Below are 13,920 nucleotides of genomic sequence, written 5' to 3'. Positions count from 1 at the left end.
GGGTCATGTTGCAGCCCAGCACCTGTGTGTGTGTGTGTGTATTTACCCTGAGGATTGAACCCTGGAACTCCTGCATGGTAGGCAAGCTCTATACCACTAAACACCCACAACCCTCCAAGACCTGGATTTTAACAAGCACCAAACACTTGTTGTCTGAGCAAATGAGTGGATCCGTTAGACAGGTAAAGAACCTGGTATATACAGAAAGAGAATTTGCCCTAAGTCAGGGTGGAGTTGTTGAAGTTCAAATACCCCAGTCTAACTCTTCTTCTTTTGGGGTTCAAACTGAGGGCCTGGGTGTTGTCTCTGAACTTTTTTTGCCTAAGGCTAGGGCTCTAGTACTGGAGCCACAGCACCACAGCCCGTTTTCTGATGGTTGATTGGAGATAAGAGTTTCACAGATTTTCCTGCCTGGGCTGGGTTTGAACCATGATCCTCAGATCTCAGCCTCCTAAGTAGCTAGGATTATTATTTTTTTTTTTTGGTCATTGGTGGGGCTTGAACTCTGGGCCTGGACGCTGTCCCTCAGTTCTTCAGCTCAAGGCGAGTGCTCTACCGCTTGAGCCACAGTGCCACTTCTGGTTTTCTAGTGGTTTATTGGAGATAAGAGTTTCATGAACTTTCCTGCCCGAGCTGGCTTTGAACTGTGATTCTCAGATCTCAGCCTCCTGAGTAGCTAGGATTACAGGCGTGAGCCACCAGCGCCCGGTGTCCTTCGTTTCTTGACTGTGTGTTCTGGGTCTGGACTCTTTCCCTCTCTGGGCTGTACAGTCCTCTCTCACCTGCCATTCTGAGGACAGGAAGAACTATGTTTGGATGCGCGTATGCATGCACACACGGATGCATATACACACGGATGCACACACACACGCATGCGCGCGCACGTGCGCGCGCGCGCGCACACACACACACACACACACACACATGGCTATATGTCTCTGAGCTTTGCTTCCAGCAAGAGCCCCACCCCAGCTGTCCCAATAAGGGCCATGCAGTGGTACAAGAAGGTTCCTGGCCATTAGCAATATCTTTCTTTAAACAATGATCCCAAGGAAATATTTAAGAAATCCCTCATCCTGCTGAGGAACGGTGCTGAACTATTAACTTTCCAAAGGCCTGGCTGTATTATTTTAACAGAGTTTATCCTGACGTATCCTCGTAGTAATTTATGAAAAGCACGCTCTCTTCTAAACACCCCACCCCAGCTGGAATTTTTACTGGGAAAACGCCACAAACTTTTATCTTTAAAGGAGATTATTGAGACCACCCTCCTCCCCCCACCGCGCCCCGCCGTGCCTGGCACCCAGGCCCAGGATGGTCCTAAGTGTGTTCCTGGGTCTGCGTCCATTAGCTCTTCCGGTCCACAGCCTGCTCCTGCTCTCGGCATACCCCTTGTTGTCCTGATTCTGGGCTAGAAAAGCAGGCGAGGGTGTATGGGGTGTAGGTGGGTATTGGGCTAAGATTTCCACAGCTGCCACTGTTCTGTAATAAAATCTGTGATCACCAATAAAAAGAAAGAGCATCTGCTAGACTCCTGCTGGATGTTGAAGGGCATTTCCCTGGATCCCACTGTAACTGTGATTTCCAAAACGCCCCGCCCTGAGCTTCTTAAGGAGCCACTAGAACCTTGTCTACGACGATGGATTCAGCAGCAGTAGGCTCTCAAGCCGTCCACTCCCTCACTGTATCCCCACTAAAGATCGTCCACCTGCTTCATGTCCAGGAAATCCTGGGCCCTAGAAGACGAGCCAGGCACTCTGCTTCTGCCCTGAGGCCTCAGCCTACTGGAGACATAAACCCAGATTCAGAGTCAAAGGCCCATTTGGCACCAGTCGCTCACCCCTTTAATCCAAGTTCAAAGCCAGCCTAGGCAGGAAAGTCCACTGGATTCTTTTATCTCCAATTAACTACCAAAAAGCTAGGAAAGCATCTGTGGCTCAAAGTGACAGAACTCTAACCTTGAGCACAAAAGCTCAGGGACAGCCTCTCCCCACCCCCCACCCCCACCCTGAGTTCAAGCCCCAGGACACACACACACACACACACACACACACACACACACACACACACACACACACACACACACACACACACATCAGAGGTCCTAGTTTCCCTGCTCGGTGGCATCATATACTTAGACCTTTGGTAAGTCACCAGCCCTTTCTGATCCCTTTTTCCTTCTTCATCCAGTTTTCTTACAAGGAATAATGATCCAAATTCAGAGAGATTCAGGCACCAGCTCAACAAGTACGGGAGAGCAGGGGTGCAGGGGAGGGAGCTCCTGCCAGGGCCTACCCTCACCAACCTGGCACCTGAGCCAAGGAGGAAACTGCCATTTTCTGTCGGGGTCCAGGACAGATGTCTTCATCCTTCTTCCCCGGCAGATAGGGTAGGTGCTAGTTCTCAGGAGAGTGTGGGTGTCCGTTGCTGGGATCATCAAGCTCCTTGTGCTGCTAGTGCTGCAAGACTGCTTACCTTTCCTCAGGACCATCTGGAAGATTCAAGAGGGTTATAAGTGGAGGGAGGGCATGGCCAGCTCTAAAAGCATTCCTTAAACTGGGCACTGGTGGCTCACGCCTGTAATCTTAGTTGTTCAAGAGGCTGAAATCTGAGGATCACCGTTCAAAGCCAGCTCAGGCAGGAAAGTCTATGAGACTCTCCAATTAACCACCAGAAAACTGGAAGTGGCGTTGTGGCTCAAAGTGGTAGAGTGCCAGCTTTGAGCAAAAGAGCTTAGGGACAATGCCCAGGCCCTGAGTTCAAGTCCCAGCACTGACAACAAACAAACAAAAAAATTCCTCAAGGGCAGGGGCTGTTATTCAGTGATAGAGTTCCTGCCCTGGGTTCCATCCTCAGCATGACAGAAAGAAAAAAGAAAACCAAAGAACAAAAAGCCCCACATCCAGTAGCAGCTGGGTGGCCAGGGCACAGGGAGCGGGCCTGCATGGCCTCTCCCATGCTGACCCCTGCACCCTGCAGGGTCAGCTCAGTCACTGGCCGAGCTGCATTTCCATCCATGGGGCACCAGGCACGATGGGTGAAGCAGGAAGGCCCGGAGCTTGGGCTCCATCCAGCACAAAACCCTACCCAGACAGACATTGCTCAGCCCAGAGCCCCAGAGGCTCCGTGCAACTCTCTGGGAACAGACTCCAGAAGTTAACGGCTCTGCCTGGTGCTCCTGACCTCTGACCCCACATTCCTCCTGGCTCCCTTATATATCCTTGGGTATACCAGGTATGTGATAGCCCCAGGTCATTGCCAATATCCATTTGCTTTGACCTCTACTGCTCCATCTTCCCTGACCCCACCTCTCTTCTCCAGTATCACCTCCTCCGCCCCTAGCTACCCTGTCAAAACAGGCTCTCTCATCCCATGTCTCATCTTCTAACTCTTGATTCTACTTCCATCCACTCATCCTTCCATCCTGATTATGCATGTGTTCATTCATTCAATAATTCTCCTGACCATAGGCCCTATCTTTTGCTAGGTGCAGGAGATCCAGTGAAGAATGATGCCAGCAAGGCCGTGCCATTCAGATCTATGCAGCTTTTCCAGGGGACAGGCACTATTAATCACCCTAGCTCATGCCAGTTGCTGGATAAAGAGCTGAACAGTAATGGTGCAGGTGCATGTGTGTATACGTATTGTCCTTGAGGAAGGGAAGTGGCTGCTAAGCTGGCTAATGGTGGTTAGAGGAGAGTGGGTGGGGTGCAGTTTAATGGGTGATGGGGCTGGGACAGGAAGTAGGAGGGGATGTCACAGCACCTAAACGGCCTAGAGCATGGTGCAGGTGGGTAATGATGAGTCCAGTCAGTGCGGGGGGGGGGGGGTGTTGGAGTCAGGAGGACACAGAGAGAGATGGGAGGTGGAAGAAGATGAGGTCCAGAGTTAGCTGGGGCTCCCCGGTGTGAATTCCTAGAGATGAGAGGAAGAGGTTTTAGAGGGCCAGGGGAGATTTGAAGCCAAGGGAAGAGGGGGCTAAATTTACACCCCAAGTCCTTTTCCTACCCTTAGAGAATGACTTTAAGTAGGGGGAGCAGTGGGGAGAGGAGGGATACGTGGATACGCGTGAGATGGGTATTGTCCTCCAGACTGGAGGAGGTGAAGCTGTAGCGAGGTAGTTTCAGACAGAGGAAGAGTTAGAGGTAAATAGATGGGTCAGAACTGACTGCCCCAATAAGTTGCTCCTTACCCAAATAGAGCCAGGCAAGACTCCTCCTTGGCACTGAGGAGTTCACTGATTCAGGGGTCCTTCATCCATCTGTCCATTCTCCCATCCATCATCCATGCATCCATCTACCATCCATTCACCCATGCACGTATCCACACACCCTGCACACATACATGTATTCATCCATCCTCCCATCCATCCATCCAGCTGGCTTTCAGTCTTGTTTTTTCTCACTACCGCCAGGGAATAGGCTGAAACTAGAAGGCACAGGATGCAGCCATCTGAGGCAAGGCTGGAAGAGACCTCAGATGTCACAGAGGTCAGATGTCATTGTCCCAGAGAAGCTTAGCACCCCATCCGAGGCCACACAGCCAGGCAGCAAGATCAGCTTGGAACCAGAGGGCCCCATGCAGTTCACTTCAGGCTCTTCTGCAATGTCTCAGAAGCCCTGTCTGGAACCTGTGAGTCCCCGAGGAGGCCCTGTGTCTGGAAGCAGAGCAGCTCCTGGGTCCACGGCCCCTCCTCGCAGATCTCTTTATCCCACCCCTCCCACCCACACCAACTCTGAGAACAGGCCTCTATGCTGCCCAGAGGGCCCCTGAGATGTTGATTCACAGCTCATAGCTCTGCCTGTTAAACATACAGAGTTGGGCTGCAGCCTGAGTCAGTGTGTTTAAGGAGAGCCTGGGCCTCCCTGCCAGCCTGCCGTCCCCGAGGAACAGGCGCTGGGCTGAGCAGGCCCCATGGCTCCCTTGCCTTAGACTTGTTAAGCAGCCAGGGAGAAGCCCATAGTCCTGGATGGGGCTCAGCAGTCCCTCCCTCACTCTGGGATGGAGGGAACCTAGGTCCCTGCCCTAATAGTCTCATTTCAAAACTTGGATGTGTGGCCCCTGAGCTAGTGACTAGCTGTGCAGTTTGCTAGGCACTGAGAGGCGTTTGTTCTGATTTGCTGTTGATTGTTCAGTTGTGACATCCCATAACAGCCAAGAGTCATCACCATCCCTAGCCAGGCGACCTTACCTGCTTACATGCTCCATGGAGTGCAGCTGTGCTAGGTTCCAGGGACTACCAGGCCTGCCACATCGCTGTGTGACCATAGGCAGGGCCCCTAATTTCTCTGAGCTGCCATTTTCTCCGCTGTAACACAAGGGTGTGGTCAACACCCAGCCCCCCCCCCCCCCAGCCCATCTCAGGCCTGCAGGAGGTGGAGGTAGACACTGACTAGCTACCTAGGAACTTTAATCCTTCATTGGACTCAGTCTGGGCACTGGCTTTAGATGTCTCTAGTCCTCAGAGGCCCTGTTCAGAGAAGGGGTCTATTGATGTACTCGGCCCAGAGCTTGGACAGAAGAAAAACTCGGTGCGCATGGAAGAAATTAATGAGTCCATGAATCAGATCATCAAACACCTGCCTGCGCCTCCTCCATGCAGAGCTGCGGAAGCAGAGCTGGATTTCCTCTCGCTCTCAAAGGAGGTCATCTCCAAGGGAAGGGATACAGAAAAGGAGTGGGTGAGGCTGGGGTGTGGCTGGAGGGGTAGAGCACTTGCTTAGCCAGGAGTGAGGCCCTGGAGTTTAAGGCCCAGCATTACCACCACCACCACCACCACCAAAAAAATTTAAAAAGGTTCAGTGTTGAGACTGACCTGGCTTAGAGCACTGGTGCAGTCTCTACCTGCCAGCCAGGGGATCTTGGGGAAGATCTCTCCCCTGCCCCTCCGCCGTCTCCTCCAGAGAAGGCATTGCTACCAGCACCTTCCTCGCAGGGCTCCGTACCTGGCACCAAGTTAACGTTATGATTGTATCGTTACGTGAGGAAAGTAGGTGAGAAGAGAGGGGAGAAGTTGCCAGAAGAAGGGGGCTGTGGTGTGGGGGAAGAGTCTGGAGCCTCCAAGGTGACCTTGGAGAGGGTATTAGCCTCTGTGTCGCTGTCCGTTATGGAAGGAGCTGGTTGCCAGAGGCTCTCAGGGCTCTTTGGGTCTCACAGAGCCTTCTGGAAGCTGAGCTCCCTGCCTTGGGGCTCATACACCCCTCTGCCTGCCTCCAGCTTGTCTGGCAGGGGCTAGAGCTCGGTGAAGATCATTGGATTGGCCACGGCACTGAGCAAGCTCTAGCCATGCATGTACCACATCATAAACCCATAGCTCAAGCTTTACCATCTGCCTAAGGAGAGAGGCTGGGCAGCCATTTCCTGCCCCACAGTTACCTCTTCCCCAGACCTATCCCAGCAGACCTCTGTCCTACATGAACAGAAGGGGAAGCTGGAGAGGAAGGTGACAGAAACCACAGCCAGGCACCTATTCCTGGGCTCCTGGGGACTCCCCAGGGGCCAGGGACTCATGACAGGGCTTCGCTCCAGCAGGGGGACATAGAATTACTGGGGCATCATAAGAGCTGTGCCCTCCCCCATGCTAGTGGGCCTGTGGCCACAGACTCTGATACCTAAGGCTGCCAGGGTCTGCCGTGCTGCCAGCTACGGGGGGGGGGGGGCAGGTGGCACCTGAGGCCAGGCTCACGCATTATGCAAAGGCCAAGGTGGTTCCAGCTGACTCCTGGCTGGCCCAGGAGCCCCAGCCTGGGGACAGGACCCCCACAGGATTGAGGGCCTGAGTCCTGCTTGGGACCATGCTGTGGGCCAAGGTCCTGAGCCACTTCCAGAACCCGCTTGCTGGCTCGAAGCATTTGCCATAATTATCCAGCCGTCCCCTTCAAGTGTATGGCAACCATAGCAACAGGCAGATGTTCTGTCCCAGCCATGGTCCACAGCAAGGCGGGAGCCAAGCACAGAGCTTAACCCCTTCCAGCTCAGACAGGCAAGGGCAAGGCTGGACCCTGACTCAGGAGGCCCGGAGGCCTAGAAGCCTCCAGCCAGGTGCCCAACTTTATAGGATGGGCTTTGGGCTCTGTCAAGTGAGCAGGAGAAGTCTTCATTGCTGAAACTTACTTTCTTCCTCTTCCCCACCCCCACCTTTTCTACACACCTCTTCCTTCTCCCATCAAGATAGAGGTTAGGGGTAAAAGTCATATCTGAAAGGGTGGGGCTGGCTCCTTATGATGCAGTTGAGCTAGGTTCCAGCCATATTTTCCTTCTGGTTTGTGACCTTGAGCAAGTGGCTCACCCTCTCTGGACCTCCATTGCTGCCGTAGTGAGGAAGGTAGATGCTCCATTTCTTCAAATGTTCATTGCTCATCTGCTGTATGCCATGCTCTGTGCTAGGTCCTAAGGAGATTCCAGGGAATAACGCCACTGGGGTGCTCATACCCAAAGCCTGAAGGCATTGATGACAGAAAGGCCAGATGACTCTGTGTGTGTGTGTGTGTGTGTGTGTGTGTGTGTGTGTGTGTGTGTGTGTGTGTGTGTGTGTGTGTGTGTGTGTGTGATGGGGCTTGAACTCAGGGCCTAGGCACTGTCCCTGAGCTTCTTTGCTCATGGCTAGCACTCTACCCCTTTGAGCCATAACACCACTTCCAGTTTTCTGGTGTTTAACTGGAGATCAGAGTCTCATGGCCTTTCCTGTCTGCCTTGGCTTTGAACTGCCATCCTGATCCCAGCCTCCTGAGTAGCTAGGATTACAGGTGTGAGCCACTGGTACCTGGTGTGACTCATTTTTTTGTTAAGTGTTATGAAAGACCCCAAAGACCCCAAGAGAGCAGGTCTGCCTGGACAGTGGTGAGAGAAGGCTTCTGAGGAGGCGACGGTTGAGCTGCTGCCCAAGGAAGGGCTGGAGCAGCCTGGCCCCTCAAGGACTGGGGAAGATAGTCCCTGGCAGACAGTCAGGAAGGACAAAAGCCCTGGGGAGGGGAGGAGTGGGTGTGGCCTGTGGGAAGTAGGCATGGCCCTCCTCTATATGAGCCTGGCCAGCTGGAGAGAGGAGAAAACCAGGGTCCTGCTCTGGTCAGGGCCACTAGGGTTGACTTCTGACTGCTGTGTCTGTGACTGGTCAGGTCCCAGCCTGTCCACCTGACTCCAGCACACTAGTGGTAGCCCAGCTCAAGGGGACAGGAACAACAGTTCTGCTCTCTGCCAGTTCCAGGCTTGCTCTGGGCTTTGCCCAGATCACTTGCTACCTAGGTCCTAGAGAGCCCCACCTGGGTTAGCTACTAATGAGCAGAGGGTCACAGAGGCTCCCATCTGGACAGGATCCCTGAGTTCCTGGCTCCACATCCCAACAGTACCAGGTTTCGTCCTGCCACTTCTTTATATTGTAGCCTTGGACTGAGGGCTCAGCTTCTCTGAGCCTTAGTTTACCCTCCTAGAAAATGGCTCAGTAAAACTTCTTCCCACTCAACCCCTGCACCCCCTGCCCATCCTGTTCTCCCCTGGGTCACTCAACTTGGGCTTCTTTTGATGTTTTCTGAACACTCCAAACTCAGACTGGCCTCAGGGCCTAGGCAGTCTACAGCTTCCCCCACTGAGAATTTTTTCCTCTACCTGCTCAGCGGCTTCCCCCAAGAACTCCGAGACTACCCCATCCCTCCATATACCTTTGTGGTGCTATGCTCACAGTACTCAGACTGCATTCCTTTATTCAACTATTAGTCCCTGTGTGCTGGCTGTCCTCAGTGCTAGGGACAGAGTAGGGAACAGCTAGTCTCTGCTGGTCCTCCTGGAGGGCACAACCCAGATATAGACAGAGGAAGCAGGGGACTGGGGGATTCGGGAGAACTACTGCACTTGAGACTTTTGATTGGGGGAGGCTGCACATGTGACGTTGGAGCAGGGGCCGGAAGGTACAGAGAGGCTGAGTTCAGAGTCTAGAGAAAAGGTGTTTGCAGAAGCAACTGTTCCCAGCATCTTGTGTGTAGTAAGTGCTTAACCAAAGCCTGGCATTGAGGCTGGGGGTCACTGGAGAATTATTCACTCTATGAGGAAGAGTTCTTGACCTGGGGCCTATGCACCAGTATGATGGGAGGCTGTGATTGGGCACAGAGGCCTGCTGGGGAAAAGGCTGTAACAGGGATGTGCTGAACACTGGGCGGGAAAGAAGCATGGCCTCCACGCCGCCGTGCAGGGGCTGGGGACGTCATCTGACAGACATAGGTAGTATCCAGGCATTGTTGCCAAAAATGGAGTGGGTCAGAAGAGGGCCATACCAAAAGGGAGAAAGGAAGCCAGAGAACCATAGGAAGGTTCACCCCACCTAAGGGGCTGAAAGATGGGAGAGATGAGGGGGATCACAGAGACTCCAGGACCCAGCATGGAAGGTGCATTTCCAGGCTGCAAAGTGAACCAGCAGACACTCAGGCATGAGGCTAGGTCAGACAGGATGCTCCAAATTAGGTGGGTCCTTTGGGGTCCTTCCTGGGGAGCCTCAGTGTTGGGTTCCCTGGTTTGGAAGCCTCCCTTTTGGAGACTCCGGGAGCTACAAGGGCAGGGACTCCTCCTCTGCCCATGCCTGTCCTACTTCTCAGTGAGCCAGGTGTCCAGCTGAGTGCTAGGCTTGGAACTCAGGAGGGTGTCCACCCTCCTGGCTCTACTCTGTCTGTGTGACTTTGGACAAGCATTATAACCTCTCTGTTGCTCACCTGTGAAGACTGGATGGCATAAAGCTCCCGCAGACCACCTGCTACGCTTCCTCAGAGCTTCCTGAGCTTCAGCTACACTTAAGAGCATGCCTGCCCCAAACGCTGTTCCTCACCAGGTAAAGCTGGAGGAAAGAGGCATGAGTCATCTGAGCTGGATGGGTGAAGCCTCCAGGACGCCTTGTGCAGCTCACTCTGGGGCATCCGTGTGGCTCTTGGGGAATGTGTATCATGGACCCAGGACAGAGACATTTAGGGTCTCATTTCCAAGTGCTCTCATTTTACAGATGAGCAAACTGAAGTCCCCAAGGAAACATGACTCCCACCCTCAGAGCCCTCCTTTGGCCATAAATCCAGGCTACCATTGAGGAACAGGGGACCCCAAGGACATCTGTCAGCCTCTACCCTTAGTTTCTGTTATTCAGTCCCACACACCAGGCCCAAAGCTAGGCCTTGGGGATACGGGGAGGACTTAGAAGGGGTTCCAGCCTCTGCTAGTGGGAGACACACAAGGACAGAAAGTAAGAGCGTTGGGAGGGGCTGGGGACCAGGAGGGGGAGATCTGTGCCGACCTAGGAATCTGAGAGACTTCATAGAGGAAGGGCTACCAAATGGCCCTGGAAGTCCTAGAGAAGGAGTCATGCTTCTGAGCCACAGCCTCTTGCTTTAATGTTTAATCTACCCGCATCTTCTTAATCCCTAAGGAGGCGGGTCCCACCCTCAGTCCATCTGACAGCCAGGAGCGGAGTAGCATGTCCAGGGTTACACAGCTTCCTCAGGCCTTAGCCTGGCCCATTCCCAAGCCCCACTGTCTGCAGGCCACAAAGACAGGGCAGCTGCCACCAGCCAGCCTCTACCCAGGAGGCCCCTGCCTGGCTTCCTCAGGCAACTATCCCCAGCACCCAGTTTCACTTCCCAAAACTTAGGCCTATTTTGGATCCTGCTGACTTCCTTTCTTACCCATGGCTATTCAGACTCAAGGACCGGGCAACCGTAGAATTGACCCAGGCACCCCACTACCTCCTGTCCTCTGGCTGCCAGGCCCCTGAGGGAAGGGACACTATAGGGCTGGCCACCATGCCACCGGTCCCTTTCTGTGTCCTGCCTGGTGATCTCCTGCAAACCATGCTCCCTGAGCCTTGATTTCCTTCTCCTTGGGGGAGACTAGAACTGCTGGGGGAGCTCCTTGGGATGAATAGAAGTGAGGAGCACTTACTTCTCACCGGACACAAGCTTGAGCCTAGGCAAACCAGACATTCTTGTTCTCAAGAAGCAGAAGCCATTACATTGTGCATGAATACCACATGAATACATTAATGAAAGGGAGCATTAGGAAGGGGTGGGCGTGCAAGGGGAGGAGAGGGCCACCACTGCATTGTATTTAGCTTTTACTTTATTTTCCATAGTGCTGGGGATGGAACCCAGGACCTTGAAAAATGTCCTGTTCTAGTTATTGATTGATGGATGATAGTGGGGATTGAACTCAGAGCTTCACAAGAGCTTAACTACTTGAGCCATGCCCTAACCTTTTTGCTTTTACTTTGCTTTTGTTTTTTTTTGGGTCTGGTTGTGGGCCTGAACTCTGGGCCTGGGCGCTGTCCCTCAGCTCTTCAGCTCAAGGCTAGTGCTCTACCACTTGAGCCACAGCGCCACTTCCGGCTTTTTTCTTCTTGCTTATGTGGTGCTGAGGAATCAAACCCAGGGCCTCATGCATGCAAGGCAAGCGCTCTACCACTGAGCCACCTTCCCAGCCCCATGTGTTTTTATTTATTTTTTTTAAGCAGAATTTTAGGTTTTTGCTCAGACTGATCTTGGACTTCAATCCTCCTACTTCCACTCCCTTCATAAACTGAGATTATAGACATTGATCACCACGCTTGGCCAGGCTTGTCATTTTAAATGGAGTGGTCAGAGGATTCCCTCTAGGAAAAGATGACTGATGACATGATAAAGGTGGTGGATGCCTTGCCTAACCACAACATCTGGGAAAGAACTCTGGCAGAGTGTATGGCACAAGCCAATAGCTAGACATAGGAATGTCTTGGGATGTGGGAGGAACAGTGAGGAGGTGAGCTGCCATGGAAGGATAAAAGGGGAGAGACTGGGGACAAAGGCCAGGGAGGGCTTGTTGCAGGGCCAGACTGGAGGCCAGGAGAGCTGGGGATGGCTCTATCCTGCTCCTGTCTCTACAAGGGTTATGCCAGGATGGAGAGATGCACACAGAATAGTGGATCCAAAGGGACTGACAGTGGATATCACATGAGGGGTGGCGCCAAGCCTGAACTGAGGTGGGGGAGTCACAGGAAAGTAGGCAGTTTGGGAGGGGCAGGTGGGGTAAGTCAGGAGTGCAGGTTGGACAAGTCCTGACGAGATATCCAATGGCCAGGCCATCTCAGAAAGGGGAAAGCTGATCTGGAGGCAAGATCTTTGTCAGGTAGGAAGTGGAAAACCCTTCCAGCACCGTCCCCCATGCCTGGGGTCCCATTCACTCCTGCACTGCTTTCTTCTCCATTAGATGGAGCAGATATTCCCCACACTTCTTTCCTTTCCCTTTTTCTTTTTTCTTTCCTTTTCAAGAGCCTCACACTTGCTGGTCTGCTTACTCTGTTATTACACTACCATCTGAACCATACCTCCAGCCCAGCTTTTTACTGGTTATTTTAGAGATAGAGTCTCAAAGAATTTTCTTCCTGATCTGATCCTCCAGATCTCAGCTTCCTCAGTAGCTAGGATTATTAATATTATTATCTTTACACTGGGTTAAAAGTCAGACTCTTATTTCTGTAGGCACTTCTGCAGAAGAAGAGAGGGCCGAGTGTTAGTTTAGTTTCTGCTAGCATATGACCCAGGAGGCTGTATGTGTGTATACACACCTCCTCCACACATAGGCATACCATGCACATAATACATGCACAGATGATACACTCTACATATATGTACATCATACAACACACATATCACCCAGGCACATGATACCCTCTCACCCCCCACCTCAAGTCCTTCCTGAAAGAGAAGAAGGGAAGCTAGGGAGGCTCTCTGGTTTTTTGTGGACCCGCAGCCTCTCCCCACCACTTCATTGAAGTCCTCTGTGGCAAACACTAATCACAATCCCCATTCACGGCTACGCAAACCAAGGGACAGAGACTATGAGGTCCAGGATGCCACTACCCTAGTGACTCCAGTCATAGGCCTGACTCCCACTTTAGGCTGTGCACAACTCGGGTTTTAGCTATCTGGCAAGGCAGTGGTCTTTCCTGCTGTCAAACTGAATTCCTCTCTCTCTGTCTCTTGCATTTACACATCAGGTTGCCCTTGTTTGGTGGCTAGAGATGTCTGTGACTGAGCACTGTGATCTGCTTCCTGGTGGCTGACTGGGAGGGGTCTGAGCTGGGAGGGAGGGGACTCTGAACTGCCCCTTTGCATAGCCCACACTGGCCTGGGTGTGGGGTATGACTGGGCAAGGTGCAGAAGACAGCAGGTTGTTTACCACTGGGGCCTTTCCTCTAAGGGAAGGTTCTGGGAAACCTCTAGAAAGAATTCCCCAGGGAAGAAGTCCCTCTGGGCCATCCCAAGGACAAACACTCTGTGAGATGCAGCTGCCCAGGGGCTAAGCAAGTGGCCAGCTCAGGCAGAACCCCACCCAAGGCCTCTTATCTACTTCTTTGGCTGGAGGTTGCCTTGTGCTTCCTAAACACACACACACACACACACACAATTAGAAAGGTCTATGAAAGTGATAGGAGACCCAGGCATCAGTGGCTCATGCCTGTAATCCCAGCTACTCAGGAGGCTGAGATCTGAGGAGTGCGGTTTGAAGCCAGCCCCAGCAGGAAAGTCTGTGAGATTCTTATCTCCAATTAATCACAGAAAAAGCTAGAAGCGGAGTTGTGGCTCAAGTGGTACAGGGCTAGTTTTGAGCAAAAATGAGCTCAGGGACAGCGTCTGGGCCCAGATTTCAAGCCCCAGGATCGCAAAAAAGAAAGAAAGAAAGAAAGAAAGAAAGAAAAGCCTCCTTTCAAACTAAGGAGACCACTCAATATCTGGGCCTATCAGGAGCCACTCTATGCTAAGTGGACCTTGGAGGGAGGCCTAGCTGGGAACTAGATTTATGTATGTACATACGTATGTATGTATGTATGTATATAGGCAGTCCTGAGTTAAAAAACTCAGAGTCTCGGGGCTGGGACGGTGGCTCAGTGGTAGAGCGCTTGCCTTGCATGCCTGAGAC

The sequence above is a fragment of the Dipodomys merriami genome, unplaced genomic scaffold (assembly GCF_024711535.1).
Source record: "Dipodomys merriami isolate MVZ:Mamm:240054 unplaced genomic scaffold, mDipMer1.0.p SCAF_7, whole genome shotgun sequence".
NCBI classification, from domain to species: domain Eukaryota; kingdom Metazoa; phylum Chordata; class Mammalia; order Rodentia; family Heteromyidae; genus Dipodomys; species Dipodomys merriami.
This window is presented reverse-complemented; position numbering follows the sequence as displayed.